Source organism: Chelonia mydas, chromosome 1, assembly GCF_015237465.2.
Source record: "Chelonia mydas isolate rCheMyd1 chromosome 1, rCheMyd1.pri.v2, whole genome shotgun sequence".
Lineage (NCBI taxonomy): Eukaryota > Metazoa > Chordata > Testudines > Cheloniidae > Chelonia > Chelonia mydas.
In genome coordinates, this window is record NC_057849.1 from 16260253 (window position 1) to 16279716 (window position 19464).

At 46.0% G+C, this 19464-nt stretch overlaps 1 protein-coding gene across 2 annotated transcripts in view; it reads left to right on the forward strand.

Moving 5' to 3' along the window:
- MYO7A (myosin VIIA) overlaps positions 1–19464 on the forward strand; it is a 181379-nt gene that overhangs the window by 43298 nt on the left and 118617 nt on the right. The gene's annotated exons all lie outside the window — the stretch shown is intronic.

Below are 19464 nucleotides of genomic sequence, written 5' to 3' on the forward strand. Positions count from 1 at the left end.
CACTGGGTGCTGATTTTAAAGAACAACGCATTTCAGATCAGAATATCCCTGCTTCAGACTATAATGCTGAAAGCTTTTGTGGTCGTATATTGGTAGAAACACACATAGTCATTGTACAGAAGTAGTCAGACTGTATCAAAGTTTACTCTGAGGTCCATAGTGAGCCAGATCTTCAGCCCCATTCAGTCTGTCTGTGCTTCTCCAATGGTGCAAAGCAGATTTAAAGTGGCCTTAGAGTGGACTGAGGAATCCTCCTGTGGTGGCAGTTTAGGTTGGACGTTAGGAAAAGCTTCCTGTCAGCGTGGTTAAGCAGTGGAATAAATCGCCTAGGGAGGTTGTAGAATCTCCGTCATTGGTAATTATTAAGAGCAGGTTGGACAAACACATGTCAGGGATGGTCTAGATAATACTTAGTCCTGCCATGAGTGCAGGGGAATGGACTAGATGACCTTTCGAGGCCTACAATTATATGATTCTATGATCATTTAATAATTCAAATACCATCAGCCTATGGCAAACCTTACAAAATCTCTAGTGTATAAATATTTTTTTAACAGTCCCACTGCCTGCTCTGGTATAAGCCTTTGTAAAGTTTCCGTTCACTTCAAGTGTTACTGTAAAGTAGCTAGAGATCAAAAAATAAGATTTAAAAAAAAAAAAAAAAAGGCCTGAAGTCCTTACTCCGTTATTATTCAGTCCTTCTTTAAGCAAATCTCTCCATGGGCAAGGAGTGGGTGCACTCCTTATGAAAAGAAATTAGAGCTGGCTGAATGTTTTCTGTTGCAATATATTTTTATGAAAAATGACCTTTTTTAAAAAAAAACTGATAGTTTTGTTTTGTTGAAAAAATTTCCATTTTTTTCAATGGAAAACAAAAAAACATTTAAACTTTGTTTTCAAAAATCTAACATTTCTCAGTTTAATTTTTTTCAAGAGAACCTCCACAAAATATGTGAAGAAACATTTTATTTACATTCTCTCCGAAGTTCTTGAAACCTAAATGTAACACTTGAGAACCACACAGTGTGTAATTGACTACAGACACAGGGAAACTTATTTTGATTTTTACTGTTTATTATAAGTGAAGTACAATAAAACCCACAAATAGTTTAAATCCTCTCCATTGTGATAAGTTAAAAGGGCATTGGTAACATGAGCATGCATTTTTATTGTTACATGTATGGGGCCAGATCCTCAACCTGATGTAAACTGGTGCAGCTCCACTGAAGTTAAGGGAAGTATGTCAGTTTACACCAGCTGAGGTTCTGGCCAATGGTTTACATCTGAACAGTTTCCATTTTAATATCTGACTCTGAAGAGTTGCAGGTTATGGCTGGTTGCTTATTGCCAGCAAGAATAAATTGCGTGTGATCAAAGTTTTTTAGAAATATACCTGTGCACTTCTTGATGCTCCTTGAAAAGTTAGTGTTTGGACATTTCTGCTTTTCAGAGTTGTTTCTCGTGTGTGTGTGTTTTTCCCTTGAATGCAGACAATTTGCGTATGGCATTCCCTCCCCCTCATCTTCAATGCACAAAAAGTCTCAGATCCCCAGCTGATGTCAGTCAGTATAGCTCCTTTCATTTTAACGGCCTGATTCTCCTCTGACTTACACTAGTGTGAATCAAGGAATTACGTTGGTGCAAATCTGATATAGGTAAGAAACGGGTCCATTCTTGGATCTTTCTTGGAGGAACTGATCCTTGAGAGCTGAGTTCTCGGTGGGAAGAAGTAGCTCTGCGAAATAAGGAGAAACTCATTGGGCTCATATGTAGCTCTCTGTGCCTTCCACTCAGCAAATTAGAAGAAAAGGAAATATTGTTCTGCAGCAGAGCCTGCTGGGAGCCTCACTTATCAGCTTTAGTCACTGGCAAATTGGTCCTGGCAACTGCTTCTTGGTACACAAAGGGGGGAAAAAAGAGCGGGGACTTTCCAGATTCTTGGCTTGGTAACCTAATGAGCTTGTTTGGCTGCACAGAACATCAGTGACTCATCCTCAGTGTGTACTGTTTCAGTTCAAGCAGTTACATTTTTAGATCTGGAAATAAAACCAAAGGGATGCAAGCCTACACAACACACACACACACACACACCCCATGTAGTGGTAAGTGGTTAACTCCCAGAGCATTGCCTTGCATTGAGAGTGTTGCCTAATCATCCCAAAGGATCCCCGCTGACCTATAGACGATCACACCATGAAGCTGGGTCCAGGCACCATTTAACTCCCATTCTTGTGCCGGACCAACGAACAAGGAAACATTAAAAAACCCACACATGCAACAAAATCAGTGCTCTCTCAGGAGCATTATTTTTCTTTCCCTAGGACCAAAAATTCAGGCCTGATGTAAGCCTCTGACACCCTCTTAGATGTCAATGAGAGTTGAACCTACCCCTCATGCCCTTGTTTTCGGACTGTTCAGAGCTAAATAGAAGCTGCTCCTCTTTGTTAAGGCCGTCTCCTAGTGCTGGCCCCAGTTTGCAGAAGGAAAGAAGAAAGCAGAAAACCAAGCTGACTAGACACAGGAAATCAAGTACATATGTCAGAACCAAGGGAGGCTGTGAGAAAACAGCCACGCAGGGCGCACACACAGTGCTGTACCTTTAATTGTTGCATGGTCATTGGTTACCAGGGTGATAGGCACTTAAGATTAGATGGAGAGATTCTGCTGTCAGTTACATAGATTTAAATCCAGACATAGAGCTAAGCCCTGGAAATCTGGGCCTTTTTTCAAGAGCCCTGTGTTTTGAGAGGCCTGTGCTTCTGTCTCATACTGTTTTAAGTGTAAAGGACATCATGGGGCCCTAAATGTCGATCTCTCTCTGTGGCTCTCGCCTTTTGCACACAGTGAAGAACTAGGCTGGGAAGTTTGTACTGGGCACCTACTAAATAGATCCTAACTACATAGCTACAGATTCTTCACCAGATTGTCCTTCCTTGACAAGCCAGCTACATCAACCTCTTCCCCTTTGCCCTACAGATGTATACCAAAGCCATGGGTCTGGGGTTGAGTGGTGTTCTCATCCCTGGCTTTTGGCATAAAATGGATTAGTGAAATAGAGGCAGATTGGAGTTTTCAGTTTATCATCAAGGACTGTTCACACACATATTGTCTTCAGTACACAATGATATGTCAGTCACAATCTTCTACCAATCTCCCACACTCAGCAGTAACCGTAGGACACTCCTTTTACCTGCTGACCACTAGTTTCCTGTTATAAGTAACTTGCTCCCATGCCCTCTGGTCCTGTGAAGCGTTACAAAAAAAGCAGGATGAAGCTATATCCATGCTTCCTTAGGAGACTTCCAAGAAACATCTAGACACCTCAGGAAGAGGTGGTGTAATTCAGCTAGTGCCACTCTTTCCTTTCAGTCAGTACCGCACCAATGCAATCTCAGGTCGTTTTATCTGGTACAGAGAAATGGGACACATCCTCCCATCCCAAGCCTTTTGCATTTCAGTGAGTCTAGGTTTGGGTCTATGGATCTGGGGTCCTCCCTGTGGTTTTGGTTCTGGGTCAGATCCAAAACCAAACAGAGCTTGTTGGGGTTTTTTTGCTGATGTTTCAGATGTAGCTGAAATCGCACAAAAAGGCAGTTCCCATGCTCAGATGGTTAGAATATATGGAATGTCTGATCCCACAAGATTTTTTCCATTCATTCTGTTTCACCATTATGGAGAGGTTTCTGGCCTTTGAGGTCAAACTCTCATGACAACAGCTTTTGAGCACATAGGGGCCCCAAATCAAAGTCCAAGGCCCCACTGTACTAATTAATAACAAGAAAACAGTCTATGGCTCAGAGAGCCCACAGATTAGATGTACAACAAAACAGATAGTTTCATCAACAGACTGGTTGGGGGATAGGGAGCAGAAAATGGGCATGAACAGAAAGCGAGCAATAGTTTCAGCCTCTAACCCATGCATTAGCACTGGTTCAGCCTCAAACCCCAGCCTACCCCTGATCCTTATCCAAACACTATCTCTCTGGCCCATCCCTGTTTTTATATATTATACAGGCAGGAATAGTTCTGTGCTCTTGTTTTTATCCCCTTTCCTCCTCTGAGATGGAAGTAGGAGAGACCTATATCAAAATCTCACAATCCATTTATAAACATCCCCAAGCCATGCTCAGCAATCATCATCTTCACTCATGGCTGACGTGGATTATGCGGTTCCTGGATAATATTGGATGATGTGTGTTCGACTTTGTATCTTTAAGTGATCGACTGCTGTGTATATTTTGATAGCAGGGAGGAAAAAATAAAGCAAGCATTATTGTAGGCCTTCCTGGGGCTGATTTGTGATCATGGTATTCTAAAAACAAAAGCATAAGCCCACATCTTATATTCACTTCCTCATAAATACAGAATCATTTAAGTCTTCTCCCATTTATGTCTTGTACCTGTGTGATCTATGAGTCTGAGGCTTCCCTGGATAGCAGTAATACCGTGATGAAAAGTCCAGCATGAGCCAAGCAGAGGGCACATTTGCATATAGATTGAAATGTGAATCGTTGGGAGCCATTCATTAACTGCAGTGCTTGAGATGTGGCATTTTAAGAGCACCCGGCATCAAATCTTTCCCATCAAATTTATGGGACAATTAAAATGCTGGGGTAGCTGTGCACAGAAAATGAAGCCGTGGGCTGGGGAGATGTTCTTACTGAGGATTATAAATTGTGCGATGCATGAGACAGACATGGTGAGCAATCTCAGGCTGGGTTTGAATGTCTTCTGCCTTTTCATATAGGGCTGCCTGTAACTTGGTTTATGGAAGATCATCCTACAGGAAATATATAGGATTCCATCTGTCCATGAGTTCTGCATCCTGGGATCATTTATTCTTCTTAGAGCCTAGAAAACAAGTGCTTTGGGCAGGGACTGTCTTTTAAATAAGTGTCTGTACAGCACCTAGCACATTGGGCCTGGATTCTCAGTCAATACTCTAATATACACAATAATAAATCGGCCAGGCCTAAGACGTGCTTAACAGTGCAAACTTTCTATCTAAAGTACTTCTGTGGCTCCCGTCACCATAACATCTGAGCAATGCACAATCTTTACCGTGTTTACCTTCCCTGTGGGGTAAAGCACTGTTATTATCCTCATTTCACAGGTGGGAAACTCTCAGGGCTTGGCTACACTTACCGGGGGATTGAGGAGTGGTGATTGATGCATTGGTGGTCAATTTAGTGGGTCTAGAGAAGGCCTGCTAAATAGACCGTTGATCGCTCTCCCGCCTGTCGACTCCTGGACTCCACTGGATTGAGAAGAGTAGGGTCATGTAGTGTGGACCCCACAGTAAGTAGATCTAAGCTACATCAATTTTGAGTTACGCTATTCACATAACTCAAATTGCGTAGCTTAGATTGAGATTTCCCTTTAGTGTAGACAAGGCCTAAGCGTCCATCTGCACTGCCCCAAAAAATACCCACCCCAGTGAGTCTCAGAGCCCGGGTCAACTGACTCGAGCTCATGCTTCGGGACTAAAAATATCAGTGTAGATGTTCCTGCTTGTGCTGGAGCCCAGGCTCTGAGATCTGGCAACGGGGGAGGGTCTCAGAGCCCAGGCGGCAGCCTGAGCAATAACGGCTACACTGCTATGTGTAGCCTTGCAGTGCGAGCCCCGCAAGCCCAGGTTAGTTAACCCAGGCTCGGAGAGTCACTGCTCTGGGATTTTTTTTTTTTTTTTTGCACAGAGAGGGTAAGTGACTTGCCCAAGGTCACACAGAAAGTCTGTGGCAGAGCAGGGAATTGTGGCTCCCAAGGGCCAGGCTAGCCCCCTAACCATGGAACCATCTTTCTTCTTTCTCTTCGTGCTTTCAGGCACTCCCTGACAATACTCTGTAACCCGCCATCCATTTGCAGGATGGTGGAGTAAAGGAAAAGCCTGTGGTGAATTTTGAATCTCACAGGACCATAGTGCAACACCAGGTGTCATGGAGCAGTGGAAGCACCCTAAAAGCGGGGGCGCCACAGGCTCCCGAACTGTGGCCCCCACCCCCCACCCCTGCACCACTCCTTCTCCCTGAGCCCCCACCCCCATGCTGCCTCTTCCCCCAAGACCCCACCCCTCGCTTGCTCCTCTCTTCCCCCTTCCCCTCATCACTTATCCTTAAGGCTGGTAAAAAGTGGGAGGGCCATGGCGGGCCCCCTGACTCCCCCCCCATTCTGGCGCCCCCTGCATGTGTCACAAGCAAGGCTGGTATGGAGCCAGATGAATGCTCTCATGTCAAGAACTGCCTTGCTGGGGGCGAGGTTTGGCAAAGGACAGAAGATCCGTAATCCCTCTCCTGTTTCCTCATGATCTCCTAGTACGAAGAGCTCTGCTCACCGTGTCTATCAACGTTAGGGTTTATTTCCGTTCGTTCTAATTGCATCCAGCTATGGGCTATGATACTGTTAATGATACCCACTACTTAGACAGCACTTCGGTACTTCCCTGGGATGGGGACTCATCAGGATCCCAAATTTATGGACACAGGGCACCGAGACAGGGAAGTTAAGTGGCTTGCCCATGGTGAACCAGCTCGTCTGTATCAGAGCCAGGGGAATAATGCAGGGGCCTGATTGTCCTTTGCCTTGCACAGTGTACACTCACTCAGACAGTGCAAAGGGGGCATGCAACACTGCTATCCTGACGTGATAGTGTTTCACACCCACATCGCGTCAGGGTAAATGGCTACACAAGGTATAGAGCAACAGCAAATCAGGTCTCTGTTTCCTTGGTGTAGCCTATCTCACCGCTGCCTCACAGACTAGAACATCTTTCCTTTCTGCAATGAATCATACATGGGGATGAGTACTTCTGTCTTTTATTTACTCCATTGTGAATAATATAATAAAGTCTGGAAGCGGTTCTTTGTTGGTTTTTGTATGTGCTCTTTTCTTAGATCATCAGCTGTTGTATAGTAGTCTCAGCAGCCACTAAAACTAGAGTCATACGCACAAGCCAGTTAGCCTGGGAGTAGTTCCAGAATTCGCAACAGATTGCACTCTGCAAATGTTCAACATGGAAACATTTAAAAGATATCTTGCAGTTTCATGAATTTTGCAAAATATTTGGAGCCAGATCCTCAGCCTGTCTAAATCGGCATAGATTTCAATGGAGAGACACCAATTTACACATGTTGGAGACCTGGCTTTGGCAAAATTTCGCTCACATTCAACAAGCATCATAATTTTGTCAGCAGAGTCTGGATTTCACAGCAGATTTCCCAGGATAAACCCTTCACTTTATCTTTCTCACAAGAAGCTCTTCGCACAATTGTACAATCCCTGGGGCAGGGAAGGGAAGGGGAAGGAAGGGGAAAGTGTATCTACCATGTAAATGGGGCTGATCAGAAAATGGCATTTGTTCTACAGGAAATTTCTGACATTTTGAAAAATGTTTTCATCCTGGATCGGTACAAGGAGTTATCTTGAAATATTTTGCGGACCAGAAATTCCAAAATATTTTGATTCAGAAACATCAAAATGATCTTATTGAAACATTTTGATAATGCCATGACACTATAATATGAAATAATATTAAACATGAAAGGTCTAAAGTAAACAACAGAACAAAACAAGAAAATCAAAACAAAATAACCTTTTTAATTTTGAAATTTTTCCATCCAACATTTGTTCGAAATCTACATGTTCCAGCAAAACATTTTGATTTTGACAAAACAGCATTTTCCGACTGTTCTATCAAAAAAATTTTCAACCAGAACTACTCTGAAGCTATTCTTGCATGCAGAGAAAGGACAGAGAGTTTTGTAAGACGATTCTTGTTCTTAGGAGATGCCCAGCTGTCATGGTGAAGAAGGCCATACAAGAACCGAGACAATTAGATGGAGATGGATACATTTTAAAAAAAGAAAAGGAGTACTTGTGGCACCTTAGAGACTAACCAATTTATTTGAGCATAAGCTTTCGTGAGCTACAGCTCACTTCATCGGATGCAACATGAATCCAATGAAGTGAGCTGTAGCTCACAAAAGCTTATGCTCAAATAAATTGGTTAGTCTCTAAGGTGCCACAAGTACTCCTTTTCTTTTTGCGAATACAGACTAACACGGCTGTTACTCTGAAACCTGACATTTTAAAAAATCACTCAATTGTTCTATCAAACCAGTGGCCCAATACACGATAATAACTGCTGCAAATCTGGTTAGTGTTCTGGACTGTTACAATAGGGGGCCCACTTACAAATTTATTTTTTTTTTTTTGTTTTTTTTTAACAAACCTGACAGGGAGATATTTGGGGCATATCCTGCCTCTTCCTCTGTTGTTGATATGAGTCTTCTTTGCCCCAGCAACTGCTCTTAGAAGACAGCAAGATTGAGAAGTCAGCATGATGGGAGACATTGACTTCAGTGGGACCTGGCTTAAATCTGGGTTTGTGACCTCTTGTGTACATAGAGTTCAGGTCCACAAAGGGATCCCTTCCTGCTATTGAGGAGGGAGGCATCTGGGTAAGATGGGGTGGGAGAAGGGACTGCGAAATCCATTCCTATGCAGATCTTCTGCTATTTCTTCTGCTTGCAGAAAGAGGATGGCAAGTCTGTGGAGGCTACTCCAAATGTTCAACTGGACTCGTGCTCCACTCCTGTTCTTCAGCCTGGGGATGGAGGATCCTTGCCTCCCTTCCCCCACAGTCACTTGGGCTGGGCCTGGAGGAAAAGAATATTTGATTTTTTGTGCAAAAGCGGAGAGAGCCAAACACTGCTCCCATTGAAGTCAATGGCTAGGCTCCCATTGACTTCAGCAGGGACAGGATCCAGCCAGCGTTTTGCATATCTCTGCTCAGGAGCCTTTCCTGCAGCCAGAGGGAAGGGAATGTGAACAATTTATGCGCTTCTCTGAGGATGGGCCAATTCATTTAATTACCAGTGCCATCGCTGGCAAGCGGCTCTGAAGGTCACATGCTGCAATTTCATGATCTGCAAATCACTCTGTAAAGACATTTTATTGCACGGCAAGCCTGTAAAACGGCTAGAGTCTGGGCCAGGCAAACAGGTTGTTGCATTTAACTAGACATTTAGAGTTGTACAATGCTCATGTCCAGTGAGGAAATGAGGGAGGCTCTTAACCATGTTTACGTGCTGCTGGTCTATTGCGTGCTTAGAGCTATCGGCAAACTCCTTATGGAAACAGACCAAGACGTGTATTTGTAATGAGTATCTGTATATGATACCACGCGTGCATCGGCAGTCCTTCAGGACGGAGTTAAGCCCATTTTTATATACGACCTGGCCCCGCACTTACAATGCTGTAGACGAGGGGCATCTGGCACTGGAATAAGTCTTCCCTTACATATTATTTATTTATTTATTTATTTATTTCAGTAGCAGGTAAGAGCCCCAGTCATGGGACTATACACTGCGCTATACAAAAGAGAGTCTGCACCCCAAAGCATTTCCATAGCAACACAGGAATTGCTATACCAGATTAGATCCATTGTCCACCTGGTCTGATCTCCTGTCTCCAACAGTGACCGCTATCCGATCCTTTAGAAAACCATATAAAGCCCACGTAATGGCAGCTACACAGTAAAATATCCATGGGGAAATAGCGAAACAGCTAGCAGTTGGTTTCTGTCCTGAGGCCATGAGAGCTTATACTTCTTATAGGTTTTTCTTCTAGCTAGTGTAACTCTTGATGATAGTCAGATGAATCTCCAATCCTTTTTAGATTCCTACCAAGTTCTTGTCCTATTCTTGTCCTATTTAGGCCAAGATTTTCAAACATGGCTAGTGATGTTGGGAGGGTCTCCGTTTTTAGGTGTCAGAGTAACAGCCGTGTTAGTCTGTATTCGTAAAAAGAAAAGGAGTACTTGTGGCACCTTAGAGACTAACCAGTTTATTTGAGCATGAGCTTTCGTGAGCTACGAAAGCTCATGCTCAAATAAACTGGTTAGTCTCTAAGGTGCCACAAGTACTCCTTTTGTTTTTAGGTGTGCAATTTAAGACTCCCTCAAAAGCCCGATTTTCAGTGTTTGGGTGCTTAGCAATTTCTGAAAATTGGTGCACCCGAAACCACTAGTTATTTGAAAATCAGCCTTAATTTGTAAGCTCTTTGGGGCAGGGACAGTCTCCTCCTTTGTGTATATATATGTCCTGTACATGGAGGCACCCATCTTTGTTGGGCCCTCTAGGTGCTACTGTAATACAAATAATAGTAATTACTCCTCTCTATACTCTCTTGCACCACTCTAAACAATTCCACTCCCTTGTATGTCCTCTCCACCCCCTGTGGCCATTAGCTAGCTAGCCTATCTATTTAATTCTTTCAATCTTTCCTTGAAAGTCCCCATCTCCTGTCCCCTTGCTCTTTTCTGAGTTCCCTACAGTCTGTCAAAGCCTTTCTGCCAGGTTATGATAGTGTGAACATTTGGGATTAAATTCATGCTCATTTCTCCTTCACTCTCTTTTCTTTAAGGCACCATTACTTTGAGAGCTGAATTAAAGTCCAATGAGAAATCTCCAAGAAACAGTATCTTGGACTTATTATTGCATTCTGTAATTTTAAATATATACAACAGAGGGTGCTGCTGGTATTCGATTGCAGAATAAATCATAGAACTGATTGGCTGTTTTCCATCCCCTGCCTCCAGGGGGTGAATGGTAAATAATTTGGGGAGATTCTCCAAGAAAGATGAGAGAGGGGGCTTCCATGGCAGAGTTTTGGCAACTGGCAAAAAGCTCTTAATTGGGAGCTCTTCTCTTTGCTTCTTTCTTCTATTTTGAAGACCTTTTGGATTGCTTTCTCACAGTCCTCATAAGTTAGCATGTATTACCAGCCCTAACAGTTCAACAATCATGAGGCAAAAATTGTGAGATTGGGTTTAAAATCATGGTATTTTAAAAAAAATAATACATTTTGCATTCCGTTTATTTGTCTTCAGGTTTCCGAGTTCTAACGGTGCACACACACTTCATCTTTTCAAGCTTTTAAGAAAACACCAAATATCATGCGGCTTACAATAATATTGCAAACGTTAGCAGCACTGTGATTTTAAGTGTTCCTAATAATTTTTTTTAAGCCCTTTCTTCTTTTATCCCTCTTGGAATTTTCCTTTTGGACACACCATTTTGGTCTCAGCAGGCCATGTAGCTTCATGTTTGTGTGGCAGTGACACCACTAACTCCATAGACATGTTAATTACTGAGCTGTAATCTGATCTTTGGCTAGTCTGTGAGAGTTTTCCCCTCCCACACTCAGCAGTAACCATGACAATACATCAGTGTATAAGTAAAGAGAATGTGATAGAGAAGACGGTTCTGTTTGTATCAACTTGGCATGCAGATAATAGTTATGTTACCAAGGGGCAGAGCTTAACTTCTTTTCACATAAGGTTTTGCATAAAATGGAGCTGGTATTTTCAATTTTAGTCCTTGTCTACACGTATAAGTTGTTCTGCTTTAAATGTAGTGGTGTAGTTAAAGTGATACAACTCCCTGTAGCGTGGACATAGTTATACCAGTAAAAATGTGCTTATAGCTTACTGATATAAGATACCTTTATACCTTCAAAAAAGAATTAGATAAGTTTATGGACATTAGGTCCATTACTGGCTATTAGCCAAGATGGTCAGGAACATCTGGGTGTCCCTAAACATCTGATGGCTAGAAGCTGGAACTAGGCGATGGGGGATGGATCACTCGATAAACTGCTGTGTACTGTTGATTCCCTCTGAAGCATCTGGCATTGGCCGCTGTCGGAAGACAGGACACTGGGCTAGACGGACAATTGGTCTGACCCAGTTCTTATGTTCTACACCAGTATAACTTGTTAGTATATGGGCTTGTTTGTCAGCCTGAGATAGACTTTTGGGCTTGATTACTCTTATATCCTTACTAACGTGTGTGAACAAAGACACTGTGTGTTGCTTCTGCCCAGCCAGATGGGTTTGTTAGTACAATGAGAAGATGAGGAATAAAGTTTAGCCACTGGGTATGGTGGGCGTGTAGGAGACAGAGCTTTCTCAAGGGCCAGTCTGAGGCTGTGGAACGAACTCCCATTAAAATTTAGCACCATCACAAATCTCATCTAGGTTGCCAATTGTCTAAACACACAAATCCAAACACCCTTGCCCTGCCCCGCCCCTTCTCTGAGGCCCCGCCTCCCTCACTCCATCCCCCCTCCCTCTGTCATTCGCTTTCCCCCACCCTCACTCACTTTCACCAGGCGGGGGTTGGGGTGTGGGAGCGGGGCAGCCTCTGGGCTGGGGCAGAGGGGTTCAGAATGTGGAAGGGGGCTCTGGGCTGAACTTGGGACAGGGGGTTGGGGTGCAGGAGGGGTATAGGGTGCAAGCTCCGGGAGGGAGTTCGGGTGCAGGAGGGGGTTCCAGGCTGGGGCAGGGGGTTGGGAAGCAGGAGGGGGTGTGGGCTCCAGGAGGGAATTTGGGTGCAGGAGGGGGCTCTGGGCTGGGGCAGGGTGTTGGGGTACAGGAGGAGGTGCGGGGTGCAGGTTCTGGGAGGGAGTTTGGGTGTGGGAGGAGGCTCAGGACTGGGCCAGGGGATTGGGGTGCGGGAGGGAGTGAGGGGTGCGGGCTCCTGCCAGGCGGTGCTTACCTCAGGTGGCTCCCAGTTGGCGGCACAGCAGGGCCAAGGCAGGCTCCCTCCCTGCCGTGGCCCCATGCCACTCCTGGAAAAGGCAGGCAAGTACCTGCGGCCCCAGGAAGGGGTGGGGGGGCACCACCCCTGCAGCTCCCATTGGCCACAGTTCCTGGCCAATGGGAGCTGCGGAGTCGGTGCTCGGGGCAGGGGCAGTGCGTGGAGACCCCCTGTTCCCCCTCCAGAGGCTGCAGGGACGTGCCAGCCTCTTCCGGGAGCGGCACAGAGCCAGGGCAGGCAAGGAGCCTGCCTTAGCCCCACTGTGCTGCTGGACTTTCAGTGGCCTAAAATCTCCTGGTTTGGCTTCAGTAGCCTCCAGGAGATGGAGCCTGATTCTGGGAGACTCCCGGCGAAACCGGGGGGATTGGCAACCTTAATCTCATCACCTTCCCTTCCAAGTGCAAGATGCACTTCTTCAATCTGCCTTCTCTGCCATAAACCATAGCCATCGTCTGTGTGGTGGCACATCGTAGGGAGATATCCCAACTAAATGCTTCAGGGTTGGTACAGTTTTCTCCAGATCTCAGAAAGGGTCACAAAGTTGTCGGACTTCACCTCAGAACAATGAGATTCAAATGGCCTACAGAGAGAGAAAATCAGATTAAACCGAATGTTATCCCTTTTTGACCTAAGCGGTTGGTCAAAATTTGGTGTCTTGTGGGTTGTTTCTGTTAGGAGGACAAATGGATGATGGAGTCAAGTATTTCTTTGATGCAATCTGTTTATTTATAGAACAAAGAACACAGTAGGAATCAAACAGCCGGAGCCAGTTTCTTTGCTTACAGTTGCAAGTCTCTTTTTTATGCAGTACTTTACCCAAAGATCTCTCTCTCTCTCAGCTTTTCTGAGGGTCAAGCAACAAGTGTATGTCTGGCTATCTTGGCTTTCTTGCTGCCTTCTCTGGTGTTTCATTCTGCTGCTTCTCTCCCCCACACACAGAGACAGAGCGGGAATCAAATCAGTCCCCTATCCCTGCATTGGTTAGGAAACACCCCAGGATCTCCCTTGGAATGCATGGCTCAGCCACTGCCCAGGCTTGCATGATGTCTAGTCCTTGGGCGATGGCTTTCCAGTGTGTCAGTGATCACTAACCATTATTGTTCCTCCTTGTTGGTTTCCTCCTGTCTTTATCTCTCATAGTCATGATACAGCTCCCAGGTTTCTCTGATGTGCATGTTGTATTGTCATACCCCGCTACCCCCCTAAACGTGATGTTTCCCTGGTTCTGTCTCCACTTTCATTCAGGGCTGTGGCTAACTAGTTTCATCTCCTAATTTCCTGTCCCACCTTTGACCTGATCAGCCCTAACCATCGAGCCCTGCTCCATCTACCTTTTGTACTGGACTTAATGAACATACTTGGGCATCATGGTTGCCTTGGTTGGAGATGCCACTGTGAAACCTGCTTAATCTGCTTATAAAGACACGGGGCTTTCCAGGATTCAGTCGTTCAGTAATTCTGCTCTCCACCAAATAGGAGTTGTGGGCGAATTAACAGATCAGTCGCAGCATACTTCTGTACTCCTAGCATACAAAGTCAGCCACTGAGTCCCAAAATCCAAAGCAGTCAACAATAAGCTCCTGTGAATAGACCTGAGACCTAATTCCGAGCTGAATGGGAGTTGAACCTGCTTAAGGGAGGCTGAATTAGCCCCCCAAACTCTGCTCCATCTGGGAGGGATCCTGATCATTATTTCGGTTCCCCTCCGTAGTGACTGTACCTTTTTGCCAAGAGGGAAATCTCTAGGCTTGTGCATGACTTTTTGCTTTCCCCTTTCAGCAGTTGCTCAGGTATCAGAGTTACAGGATGAACTAACAGTGCATTGATTACTGAATTATTTAAAGGTCCCTTCGCTGCGATCCCTTTGTTTCCGACAGCACTTGCCTGTAGCCAGTACCTTGGCTTACGGCTGGTGTCTGATATGCCATCAGAAGTCAAGAAGAAAATCTCATTTATTCATGAAACGGGACCAGCAGAATTCTTTTGGTGTCAACTCTCTGTTGGGATCTCCATTGATTATTAGTGTGCAATTCCTTGGCAGAGGGTGCCATCTTGTCCAGTCAAAACTCAAGGCTTTCCCCCCCCCCTTACTTCCCATGGACTAATAGCAGTCGTGCAGCTAAAGATGGGCGTATAGAATAGCGATACACAGTCCTGATTTTTCTCTCAGGGTAAATCAGGAGTAACTCTGTTAAAGTCAATGGACATATACTAGTGTAAATAAGGAGAATTGGACCTTAGCAGCATTTAGTAGTGGTGATGTAAGTTCAATGATATATGTATTTTATGTCTCTCCAGCGGTCTAAGGGGTGAATGATGCTGCACCTGTGCGTAAGCAGGGGTTTGAATAGCAATCTGCTCTGTGAGTAGCATTGCCATGTGCTTGATCTGTCTGTGTGTCATGTTGCCCTGTAGTGCGTGGCCCATAGGCCACATGAGGAACGTGCTACCACGATCAACGAAAAAAGTTCTGCTTTCAGGCAGGCAGTAAAGATCTTTGGTTTGGGACATGAAGGACCAGAGTTCTAGCTTTCTAGCCATGTGTGTGACGTAGGGTATGTCTACGCTAGAAACACTGCAGGGCTGCAGCTGCACTGCTGTAGCGCTGTAGGGGAGATATTTCCTACAATGGTGAAAGGCCTTCTTCCATTGCTGTAGTAGATCCACCCCTCTGAGAGGTGGTAGTTAGTTTGACAGAAGAATTCTTCCATCAACCTAGCAGTGTCTACACTAGGGCTTAGCTCGACTTAATGACATCACACAGGGTGTGAAATTTTTCAGACCCCTGCGCGACTTAATTAAGCTGTTTTGTAGTGTAGACCAGCCCTTAGATAGTAATTGTGTCCGTGGCCTACATGCGTGGATTGTATATGCCCCAGTGAATTTCAAAATACCAATGTGTGATTACGTGTTGACAGCAGCACCTAAAGTGGCTGGTGTCTTCAGATGGCAGCAAGTTCTGAAAGTGCATTGCATGGATTGCACATCCAGAACTAAAGATTTAAATTGTAGCTTTCAACATAAACCTCCGATCCTGTTGCTGGGCTGAAGCCAAGAGGATGCATGTAGAACATTTGCATCCACCCCCCAATTGTTATAATGCTATAAAAAAGATTTTCAGGAATGTTATGTTCTTCACCAGGAGTATCAGAAATCTAGCCTGCATGGTGAGAACCTTCCAGACACAAACCAACTGTAACTGATGCAGTGACACCTACCTGAGTCTGCAGGCAGCCTGAGACAATGACTCAGAGTGGTGAACAACCCTGCCTCGCCATTACTCTGATTGGAGTATTAATTTTAAATGGCATGTCAGTGTCAACACTGATCATTCTAGTGGATGGACTGGGGAAGGGGCTGGGAGTGCAGCCCTCTGGGAGTTGCTGCAAGGAAGGAAATGCAGAGAAAAGGACAGAGCAGGAAGAGGGAGAGAAACAGAGAAAGGAGGATGGGGAAGGAAGAGAAATAAAGGGCAGGAAGAGCAATGGCCTAAAGGGGACAGATGTTCTTACCGTTGACTGCAGCAGTAAGGCCTGGAACAAATAATAAACAACAGCTAAACATTTAGGTTCAGATTACAGAGGTGCGTAGGCAGCTGGAGATGCAGATAGGCACCTCGTGGCGTTTACAGAACGCAGGTTAGGCGCCTATTTCCCACTGGGAGAATTACACTGGGAATTCGGTACTTAATCTGCGTAGGCACTTTTCTGAATCTCACTGGGTGCCAATCTGCATCTCTAGTTGCCTTTGTAAATCTGACCTTTTAATAGTTGCATGCGGGCCATACGCTGCCCCGATCTCTGCAGAGACCTATCGAGCTCGGTGGGCCTGCACTCTGCACCCTGGGGAGTATATGGCTCTGAGTTTATACCCTGGCCTACACACCAAAATTAAACCTGGAACTAGGCCCTCTCCCTAGGGTGAGTGTGACATTGACACACACACACACACACGTTAACACTAAAGGCATTTGCTTACTTGTCTGTATGGTCTTGGTGCAGTGGCAGATGGACCCCCATTGAATGTGCCTGACGCCTGGACTGAGTGCCAGGCCCGCCCTCCTCCCTCACCGCCCCTTATTAGAACGTTGGAGGCCCGATTAAAGCAGCAGCCCTACCATGGTTCTACTGCAGGGGTGGGAGGAGGCCATGAAAAGGCTACACAGTAGGGACACCCTGTAACCTGCAAGCCAAAGAGGCTGGCTGTGCTGCAGTGCATAAGCAAGACGTGGGGCGGATGGGGGGAAGGGTGAACTGGGAACAGGGTGGATTGCAATCTATATTGCAAATAGATTGGTGAACTACTGTGCAAAACCTCTGTAGGGGCTGTGGTCACTACTACAGTCTGCCGTAGTGACTGCTCCATGACTTGGCTCGGGGGAGAGGATTCCACCCACGCACGCCTGCATTGGTCCCATGCACGAAACACATTGAGCTTGGGCTGTTTACCATAGCGATGGCTGTACCCTCCACCCCAGAATAGGCAAGAAAGTTTTGTGAGGGCTCTTGAATGCACTGTGTACTTCTCCAGGGGCTAGGGATGGAATTATTGAGTACAGGTTTTGCTGTAATTTTGAGACACAGGGAAGAGAGCAGAGATGGTCTTGTGGTTAAGGCACTGGCCTGGGACTCAGGAGATGAAGGTTCAATTCCTGGCTTTGAAATAGATCCCCTATAGACAAGCTGCTTAGGGTACATCTACGCTGCAAAAGGAACAGAACAAAAACCAACACGTGGCAGCAGGTCTCGGAGCCCTGGGCTTGCACCACGTGGCTAAAAACAGCAGTATAGACATTTGGGCTTGAGCCTGGGCTCTGAAACCGTCCCACCATGTGGGGTTCAGAGCCTGGGCTTCTGTTATTTGGTGACCCAGGTTCTGAGACTCACTGCGGCAGGTCTTTCTTTGCAGTGTAGACGTACCCTTACTCACTTCGCGTCTGTTTCCTCCCTGTGAAACAGGGGCAGTAATACTCTCTTTAGAGCAGTGGTGGGCAACCCACGGCCCGTCAGGGTAATCCGCTGGCAGGCCGCAAGACAGTTTGTTTACACTGACCGTCCCCAGGCATGGCCGCCCGCAGCTCCCATTGGCTGGGAACAGCAAACCGCGGCCACTGGGAGCTGCTGGCAGCCGGGCCTGCGCATGGCCAGTGTAAACAAACTGTCTCGTGGCCCGCCAGCAGATTACCCTGACAGGCTGCATGAGGCCCGCAGGTTGCCCACCACTGATTTAGAGGGTCATTTCTTCAGGGCTGATACTGTCTCTTGCGGTGTGGATGCAGTATGTATATGTGCAGCACCTACCACACCGGGGGCCTCGAGATGCTACTGAAATACAGATAATAAATAATATCTGCAGTGTTAGTGGCCCTCCAGCACACACATCTATTTTGTGTCAGTGGTCTCGTGTTACCACAATGAGCTGTAATATAAAACGGGTGGCGATGCTGACTGACTCCATTCCTTTTGTTCCCTTATTCCCCTAGGTCTATTCCTGTATTACCCACTCTACACATAGGACGTTCCGTTAGGAAGAGCAGTATAGGTCTGTCCGGTGGCTCCATGGTATTGCTCTATACCTTGAGGCCGGAGATAGGGGCTTAATTTCCAGGCTAGTTGGATGGAATTGTCACAGAGGCAGTGCACTCAGGCTGCTGCTAAGGGAAGGAAGTGTGTCCTATGACCCAGATACAAGCGCCTCTGGCTGATTGAGATGTGTGATGATCTCCAAAGAAGTCCAGGCTAGTCCTCTTCCCCCAGAAGGACAAAGAGTGCAAACATGCATAGAAGGGGAGAGGAGCAGCTCCTCAGCCTTTCAGCTGCACAGCAAAGGTTCCTCTTATTCCCTGGGGTTATTGCTCTGAAAAATTCTGCCGTTGCTAAGTGCAGAGATTATATTTAAGTGAGAAGCTGCAACACAGCACAGATAAGAAAAGAAAAGTCCATAAACGGCAGTGGACCAAGTTAGAAGGTGATTGGGAAAGATGCAGAGAGGGGTGACATTTCTGTGTCCGTTACACATTCATCCAAAGGGAGAGACAGAATGGTCTAGTGATTAGATCAAAGGGACTGGGTTCAGGACTGCTGGGGTCTATTCCTGACTTTGCCACTGACTCTGTCTGTGCGATCTTGGACAAATCACGTTCCTTCTCCCTGCCTCCGTTTATTCTTCTGTAAAATAGATTTAAGAGCACCTACTTGACAGGAGTGGTGTGAGGGGTGACTTGTTAATGACCATAACTTGCCTTGGTATGCTCCGATGACAGGTGTTAGATGGGGTAAATCTCCTCTGCCCCACAGGCCGAATGGGAAGTTGGTGGAATCGTGATCACTGAGTAAGGACGTACGGTTTTGTTCTTGTGCTTGGGTCTTTGTACACTGTATTACAGGTCTGGTCTGTACTCTCACTGTCTAATTAGATTCTGATCTCCCCAGGGCAGGGACTTGGGATCAGATCCTACTCCTAGCTAGAGTCACTTAGTGCTGCTTTAAACAAACAGTTAGTGTGCGGCATGCTGGGGTGTCAGTCTACAGCGCACTGGCCTGCCACACACTGACTGTCTATGTGGACCCTGCTACCACTCACTCAAAGTTTCCTAGTGAGCACTGACCTGCTCCCATTTCAAAGCAGAGGAGGTGGAAGTGTGCACAGCGGCAGGGCCACGCGTATGCAGCGTGTGGCAGGCTAGTGCACTGTAGACGTACACTCCAACTTGCCACGCACTCACTGTTTGTCTAGACAAGCCTGAGTGGTGCAAAATGACCTTACGTTGCCTTAAACGGGCAACTGATGATTTCCCACATTGGGGGGAATCCTGAACTGGTCACCTGGAGGTGTGGGGGAGGTGTTCTAGGGTGTGTAGCAGGAG